At 37.1% G+C, this 9167-nt stretch overlaps 1 protein-coding gene across 1 annotated transcript in view; it reads right to left on the minus strand.

Moving 5' to 3' along the window:
- The window catches only part of LOC141428853 (guanylate cyclase 32E-like), a 239106-nt gene extending 230411 nt beyond the window's left edge, over positions 1–8695 (minus strand). The window contains exon 1 of the mRNA XM_074088889.1: positions 8494–8695. The gene's annotated coding sequence lies outside the window, so the exon portion shown is untranslated. The remainder of the gene's footprint in view (positions 1–8493) is intronic.
- Positions 8696–9167: the final 472 nt, after the last annotated feature.

Below are 9167 nucleotides of genomic sequence, written 5' to 3' on the forward strand. Positions count from 1 at the left end.
AGTATTTATCATCGACAATTTAAGAGATTAAAGTTTATTTTTCAAAGAAAATGTAAAGAAATTTGCGGAAACGAGCAGAAAAGGCGTTCGTAGCGAGTTACGAGACATTTGTCTGTTAATAATAAATGCTTCCCATTTGTCATTTTCCATCAGGTAGATATTTATTTCTCCAAAGACTTAGTTCAATGCAGTTAGAAACTCAGGGAAAGAATGATTGTCGTATTTATTGAACTCATAGTGTCAATTTCTTGTATCGTCAATCTGATGTTTAGTATTGTTTACCTATACAATATACTATGTGCTTCATTGCCTGAAATAGCAAATAAACGCATTGAAATCGGTCCAGTACTTTTAGAAAAAAATGCTAACAAACAACAGTTTCCATTCCACTGTGGACAAAATAAAATCTTGAATCAACGTCCAGCTCAAACCTTTACCTAGAAATCTGAAATTTTTCATAGAGGTATCTTTCATAAAATAATTAAATTATAATATGTATTTGAAATTTACCACGAGCTTTGCGGTGAAGGAAAACATCGTGAGGAAACCTGCACAACCTGCGAAGCAATTGAATGGCGCGTGTGGAGTTCCCAATCCGCACTGGGCCCGCGTGGGAACTATAGCCCAAGCCCTCTTGTTCTGAGAGGAGGCCTGTGCCCAGCAGTGGGACGTATATAGGCTGGGATGATGATGATGAATAATATGTATAAGGATGGATATAAGGTAGTGCTACTAGAGTTGAAGTCACCATCGCAACAACATAATAATATCATGTACTTAATGACAGCGGGATTTTGAAATTGTTTTTCGTACCGATAGCACTTTCAACAGTGAATTGCAAGATAGACCAAAAAAAATCTTTAAAATATCTATAAAAATATATTGAATGAAAACAAAACAGAAAATAAAATATTTTGATTTATTCTATTGAAATATTTATTAATAAATACTGATTCGAGATTCATTTCATTCATTCACTTTTTTTCAATCAGTACTTCACGTGAGCTGTATGTGTGATCATTTACTTCAACTCTCGTGGAAACAAAGCCACGGGCTAAGTTAAGAGTTAAATATTTATACGAAAACATCGCATACATCATTCGTACGCGCATAACTTCCGAACGACGGCACCGAATTGGCTACTTATTTTTTTGTTGTGTTCGTTATTAGGACACGGTTTGTGTTACATAAAATAAATATTACACAAATTAAAAAAGTTGTTGCTTATGTATTTATCATAGCTTTCGCATTAAGTCTGCGTTTCCACCAGAGATGTGCGAGGATGTGTTGCGAGGAATGTTTGTCGTTAGTGGTGTGGGCAGAATTTTATGCCAAATCTTGTCGTTCGTGCTAATTAAATAAATTTATGCGTTAAATTTTAATAATGTAATGAATTTATTTATTGAATTTTAATTTTAATAATTGAAATGAATTTATTTATTGATTTTTAATTATTTAAATTTATTATTATATAAAATATTGCAATCATGTTTAATAAAATATGTGTTGTAAAATTATGTCTAATGAAATTATGTGAAATGGAGTCAATTTTATTATTTATACTTTACAATTTTAATGTTTGCAATCAAATTATTTTATATTTACTTACTATGTGAATTACTGGATTATGTCAAATAATTGTAATCGCCTAATTTGTAAATCATGTTTTAATTATTTACTTTATTTTTCATTGTGATGATGTATTTTAATCTAACTTAATTATTAATAAATGTCTAAACTGTACAATATTATAATTAAATACTTAAATAATGATTATTAAAAGAATGTCATGTTGTTTGACATAACAACTTGAGTGCATGTTTTAAATTTTGTTTGTTGAAATGGGACAGACCGTTTCATTTTATTAGTAGTATTTTTGTACAACACAACACAACAACAAGCGTGCATAAATATCTGATACGACTCTGTTTCTAGGGCCGGAAGGACGTGTCAGATATTTTTGCACGCTCCGCTGTGGCCGATATTAATGCTGGTGACTGTACGATCGGTTCGATGCACGACGCACCGCCTAACCGGTTTGTCCAGCGCGCGGCGCTCGCTGCGCTGCGCGCGCGCAGCTGATCAGTCTCAATATGATTTAGACGCGAGGTGCAAGTCGCGCGCCGCCGCTGTTTTTAACCGATCAAAAAAGGAGGAGGTTCTACGTTCCAATTTTTTGCATACGCTTTCTTGCTTACGCGCTTGCTTGTGCTTTAATAATTCTGCTTATCTATGTTTTTAAGTATTTAGTAGTTGAATTACTACCATGTGTGCTACAGTAAACCATAAGAACGGACTAGGCGTTTGAATCTCTGCACCCTAAGATTCACGTAAGTGCATCCCACAATCTTTGAGCACACACCTGCATAACTACAGTGGTGCGCCTGCCGCGGCTGCTGATGGGGACCATCGCGAGTGCTGCCTTCTGGCCAAAAGACGTCGTGTTCCGGCGGTTCCGGGGTACCATGACCATGCCGCAGATGAATGCGACGTCGGGGACGGTGACTTAACGGGGACACGCCGTTTGTCACCAAATTAGTTTTAAACATTATTGATTATACGAGTATGTATGTTAGTCTGTAAGGTATTTATTGCATGGGCCAAATTGTCCGGAATAAATGGATTTATATTTTTTTAACCAATAGAATCGCGTCATTAACATCCTCGCACCGCACAGCTCTAGTGGAAACAGTTGAGCGGAGCGTGGATGGGTATTTACCAACCATTTGGTGTTTGTATTGGTTCATGAAAAACAATACATAAAGAACAGATATATCTCGTAACAGGCGAGGTACTCAAATATTTCGGAGAGTATATTTACAAGAATCCTAGCCAAGCCAAGGATGTTTACAAGTATCCTGTACGTTCTCAGTATCGGAGCAAATTATGTACCAGTATACCATTTGTCTCTGGATCAAAAAAAGTTATTTAATGTGTATGAACGTAGCTGGACACGCTACCATGTGTCTAAATTAAATTTATAATAAAATGAATTATAATCCCAGCCTATATGCGTCCCACTGCTGGGCACAGGACTCCTCTCAGAATGAGAGGGCCTGGGCCGTAGTTTCCACGCGGGCCCAATGCGGATTGGGAACTTCACACAAAAACCTTCAAATTAAAAACCGGCTAGAGGCGCTTGTGTAGCGTAAGGTCTTCGAACTGTCAAATGTCACTCTGTTTTTAGGAGGTGAACTATGCGCTTAGGCTATGCGGGTTTATTTGTAATTAGAATAATTTTGTGAATATTTTGCAATACCTGAAATTAATTATGGCAAATATGCGTTACGGGGCAATGAATGTCTGTGTTTTGAGACAGTTTTGTCTTTCGGAAACCTTTGTCCTCCCTTTTTTCCGAACAAAACGGGACTAAGCAACACTGTTGCATGCTCGATATTTTTATGGCACGATTTTAAGTTATTAAATACTAGCTTTTGCCCGCGACTTCGTCCGCTTGGAATAGTAACTTTGGAAAGTATTTAATTTATTTAGGATACCTATTCTGCCAATAATAGCACATAGAAACTTCTACGGCTTACTGAAAATAACCATTTCAATACATTGCTATAAATATAAAGTATTTTTTTGTTCATCCGGATCAAATGATTTTTAGGGTTCCGTTCCTCAAGAGGCAAAAATTGAACCCTTATAGGATCACTTTTCTGTCCGTCCGTCCGTCTGTCTGTCAAGACCCTTTATCTAACGGAGTATCGGTATCGAGTTGAAATTATAAACCCCTAAACTCAGGTCAATAGTCCCGAAAGCTGTGAAAAAATCAAACTTCTAAGTCAAGGCAAACAAAAGCTACAGTCATTAAAGAGGTGTTTTCATACAAATCGCCTAACAGAAAAAGTTATAGCGCACTGCCGGCTGTCTTAGAAACTTGGAATCTTGCATAAAAGTGGTCTTTATAGCACAATAAATATGAAAAATCTGAAAATCATAATTTTTCATGATGACCTCCCTTTGCGTACATTATTCTTATGAGCTTAGAAGGTTCTGCTAACACTGCATCATCCCCTCTGCTAACATCCCCTCGCAGGTAAAGTTTTCAAATGAAGAACTTTTTCATAAACATTTTTTTTTGTTATTTCATCATCATCGATCATTATCACCACAATCACCATCATCATCACCAATCATCATAATCAGCACCACTATCATCACCATCACCATCAATCAGCTCCACAGCCTCCGCTCCGCTCAGCAGCGTCCGCTCCGTTCCACTGCCTCCGCTCCGCTGCCTCCTCTCCACAGCCTCCGCTCCGCCAGCCTCTGCTCCGTCAGCCTCCGCTCCGCCAGCCTCCGCTTACCAGCCTCCGCTCCGCTAGCCTCAGCTCCGCCAGCCTCCGATCCGCTCAGCAGCGTCAGCTCCGCTCCGCTGCCTCCGCTCTACTTGACTGCCTCCGCTGCAGCCTAGATTGTCTCCGCTCTATCCGTTGCCTCCGCTCCACTCCGTTGCCTCCGCTCCACTCCGTTGCCTCCCTGCTCCGCTCCGATGCCTCCGCTCCATTGTCTCCGCTCCGCTCCACTGCCTCCGCTCTGTTCCGCCAGCCTCCGCTCCGCCAGCCTCCGCTCCGCTCAGCAGCGTCAGCTCCACTCCGTTGCCTTCTCGATTTATCTTCGAAATGACTACCTTCCATATACACTTTCATCCCCTATTTCATCCCCTCATAGGTCGAGTTTTCAAAAAAGGTCAACCAAATATCGATTTATTTCTTATTAAGTGCCTAAATTCCAAGTTTCATGGTTTTATCATCAACAGCGACGAACTTCCACCATATAAACTTTCATCCCCTGTTTCAACCCCTAAAGCCTCTTTTTCGCGATAAAAGATAGCCTATGTTCTTTCCCAAGGTCTATTCTATCTCTGTACCAAATTTCATCAAAATCCGTTCAGCGATTTAGGCGTGAAAGCGTAACAGACAGACAGACAGACAGACAGACAGACAGTCAGACAGACAGAGTTACTTTCGCATTTATAATATTAGTATGGATGATTTAAATGTAATTTTTTTTTCACGCCCGTAATAACCGCAGCTTTCAGCTTGCACTATCTATTTTAATTTTTAAACTCACTTTTGTCTATCCCTGACTGAATGCTCCTCTCATCCACTCAAAGGTTGACTGGTAGAGATCCCTTGAAGGGATAAGTTCGCCTTTGTACATATTTTTCATTGTTTGTCAATTGTGTTTGTTTACTTATTTTGTACAATAAAGAGTTTACATACATACATACATAACAATCTAACCAATATACTTCAGGCAGGACCTTTGTCTACAGTGGCGCCAACTGGTGAGCGCGAAAACGATAGCCCTCATTTAATGTAACACAACCTAGTTCCTGAGTTAATTAATTACCTAACTCCGCACAATGTTGCCACAGTAAACTTTCACACTCATTTGGCACAACGTTTCGGCCCGCGATGAGGACATGAAATGAACGATCATTTATAACACCCGCACTAACTTTCGGGAACATAATGACGTAGTCAAAATGGGCGTGTGGATATTGTGGCCTACTCAGATAAGTTATAGTACATTGTGCATTAAGGACCGTAAGAAGGGTATTACTAACGAGGGTCTATTCTACTCGAGTTTGTAATCCCCTTACTGCTCGTGATACATACAATAATTTTCATCACATTGCGAGAAAAAAAAACAAAAAAAAAAAAATTTTTTTTGTCAACACTTAAATTAAAATCCATTTATTTCATGTTTCTTAGACACATATGTTGTTAGTTTGACTTAATCTAAGTGTTAGTTATACATATATATTAAATTAATGCTAAATAGGGAGTTCACCACATTATGACACTAGTGGGGACATGTAGTTTACCACAATGTGTCATATAGGCACAGTCCAGCCTGCCCGCGATCATTGAAAGGACGCGGTTGGGGCTGGCGAAACTTAACCTGAACTGCTCGGCAAAAGAAAGACGCTAAGAAAACAACTGAATAAAATAATGGCTACCCGCCAATACACGGAGCTACAACAATATTCGAAAATCGAAATTCGTATCGTACCGTTCCTTTCACTCTCGTCTCGTATATTAGCCTCAGCAATACGATACGAACTTCGATTTTCAAACTTCGTAGTAGCTCTGATTGTCACTTTTTTCAACTCTTCTACTATAGATAATGCTAAGAACTGTGTTTAATTTAGAATTCGAATGGTCTTACCATTTTCAACCAATCACAAACCTGACACAAATGTCAAAGTTATCGAACGGACCTCACGACTAGCGCTAACTATACTTCGTTTTTTAGCATTAGAAAAAGGGTAAACAATCTTGACGAGTCTTTCTATTGAAAAACGTTTAAAAAATATAGTAACTACGATACCAAAAAGCATGTAAGTGATCATATTATGTCCTTGCTAATTGTTAGATATTTGCTGTGACTTATTTTTCAAAAGTGCTTTTCAACAAAAAGACATCAAGATCGCTTATGCTTTTTAATGCTAAAAAGACGAAGTCCAAAGAACCCCGCAACCAAGAAACCCGCATTGAATATGGAAATGAACAGTGCCACTAAGTACCATGAGTTTACAGTGACCGTACTCGATAGCGACGGCGTAAATTATTTGTATGGACAATTTGTACAGCGCCCCTACAAATAATTTACGCCGTCGCTATCGAGTACGGTCACTGTAAACTCATGGTAGTGGTACAGATGTTGAATACGCGATTGATAGGCAAATTAAATGACATCTTCTATTATCATATAACTACGTTCGTTTCCACAACACCCTTCGTTACTACGTAGTTAGTCCAAATTTTAATCAAGTTAACAATTTGTTCTTCGTTTGATTGTCATTGTGGGCGACTTTGTCGGCTCCCACGGGCTTAAATTTAAATTGTTTATCGTCGATCTTTTGATAAGATTTTCTTGAGGAGATTTAGATTTCCGCTCCTACGTTGACACAATAAAAAATCGGTCAAGTGAGAGTGCGCATAAAGGGTTCCGCACCTCCGTACAATGTTTTAAAAACAAATTGTTTGTTTATAAATAAATTTACCCCCTTAAAAAAAATAGTTCAGTAATATTATTTAGTAAAAAATTCTAATACAAGCTTTTTTGCTGGCGGTACTTTTTGCCCCTGGATACCAAAGTCGATGCGGTCGTGTCGTTTTATTACAGAGCTCCTATGGCCAACATCTAACTTCATAATCAGATCAGCTCTTCGTCATAATAATATTGCATTGTCATCGGATTTATAGGTACATGCACGCAAAATTTCAGCTCAATCGGTTGAAGATATCAACTTCAAATTTAAGTTGAAATATTAATTCCACAATTAATTATAAGGACCAAAGTGTTATTTTTCAATTTTGAGTTTTGTGCGTTATAGTTATCTATATACTATAAATATATTTAGATAGTGGATTAAAAAAACACTGTTATTTAATTATTTTTCGAGTTTTCATTGACGTTAAATGGCCGAACTAGATGCAATTTTAACGTAAAAGGGCTAAACGTACGTTTAATACTTTTACGCGACAGTTTTTTTTTATCTGTAGGCATAACTGCCATTTAGGTCCTTGTACGTCAAGCGGAACGCCGCTACCCCGATACTACATCATAATGTGAGTGTATTATTTTTTAAAATTTTCGTCAAGTATCATGGGTAACGTATTTTTTACCAAAGATTTTAAAGTTGAACGCGTATATGAGCCAAAGTACCACATATATCATTTTACTGTCTTTTTGAACACAGTTATTTCACAGACATTAATCACTGAACAAAAATTTAAAAACTTAATTATTAGTTGTAGGAGACTCGACTCTAAAAGTTAAGTATGTTTTGATAATAAAACCTTAACACCTACATTTCACGATATACATATGCATTCGAGGCACCCGTCACAAATGGAAGCCAGCAGCGAAGCTGTTTGGCTTTGATGATGGTGCTGCCCTACCACACTCCGACTGACAGACTGACTTGACCATTTTTTCTTAGTTAATCAATTTATTAGTCTTCCATTTTTATTTGTTATTACTTTCTAATGTATCTTTCTATGTATAGTTTATAGAATATGTGTAAATAAATTATATTTTATCCCATAATACTTTTTTATACATTTAGTCTCCAGGGTCTCATTATTATTTTTACTTATTACAACTTTATTAGATGTATAATATACTTGGTAAGTAAACATGTCATCTTGACTAAAGTAGTCTTAGTTTTAATTGAATTGGTATAATAATTCCTAATGATTTAATGTAGGTAATTTGTGTGATTTAATTTTATGATGTTATTCAACTTCACAAATTACTCGGCTAAAAAATTCAAAGTTTATATTTTTTATGTTGTTTGCTACCTATGATATTACATTTTCTGGAACCAAAAAATTTTTTTTTGTATGTAATTTATAATTAGGACAATTAAAATTATAAGTCGTATTTATCATATTTCCTATGGGTATTTTTGCTTTATTGAAAACTTTTCCCATCCAAAGGCATTAAATTTTAATTGTAAAATTTATTTACCTGTTAAAAAATCCGAAGATTTCAAAAGTTTATATCGTTCACCAACACTATTAACATTCACACGCGGCAGTAATAAACAAACTGAGAATATTCCAAGAAGAATATAAAACTTTAAAACAAGGTTTCAAAATGTTTATAAATAAATGTACTTTTGTTTTCAGTTCGTAGGACGTTACGTATTTTCCGATATGTTAGCCGTGCGTTCTGGTTGGAGACTCGCGAGGTACTGAGGGCCGTAGCAGCGAAGGCTTCGAAGGAAACTAAATAAATGAGCAAGTCCATATTGTTTCATTTATTCAAGTAAGTGTGTGTTCTTTGGTTGGTAGCGTGTTCTATTGCCATAAGGAATCGGTTTCATTTGCTACCCCACTTATACAGGGTGATTCGGGAGACGTGAGCAGAACCAACCTTACACCCTCGGTAATTGAAGATGGATCGCTCACAGTCATATTAAAAAGTAAAACTCCTACACTCTTAATTGCTAAGACTAAGTGACCATGCATTTAGTACTTACCTAAATAATTTTTTATCACCACTTGTTAGTAAACAGTGTTGAAAACGTAACATGCAGGCTAATTAAGTTGCAACCCTCTAAATAATGCCCAAGGTCCGTTATTTTGCGTATAACGCCTATGGGCGTTATGAGTCGTTGCGTGTACCTACTGCTGCTGGGC

The sequence above is a fragment of the Choristoneura fumiferana genome, chromosome 6, assembly GCF_025370935.1.
Source record: "Choristoneura fumiferana chromosome 6, NRCan_CFum_1, whole genome shotgun sequence".
NCBI classification, from domain to species: Eukaryota; Metazoa; Arthropoda; class Insecta; order Lepidoptera; family Tortricidae; genus Choristoneura; species Choristoneura fumiferana.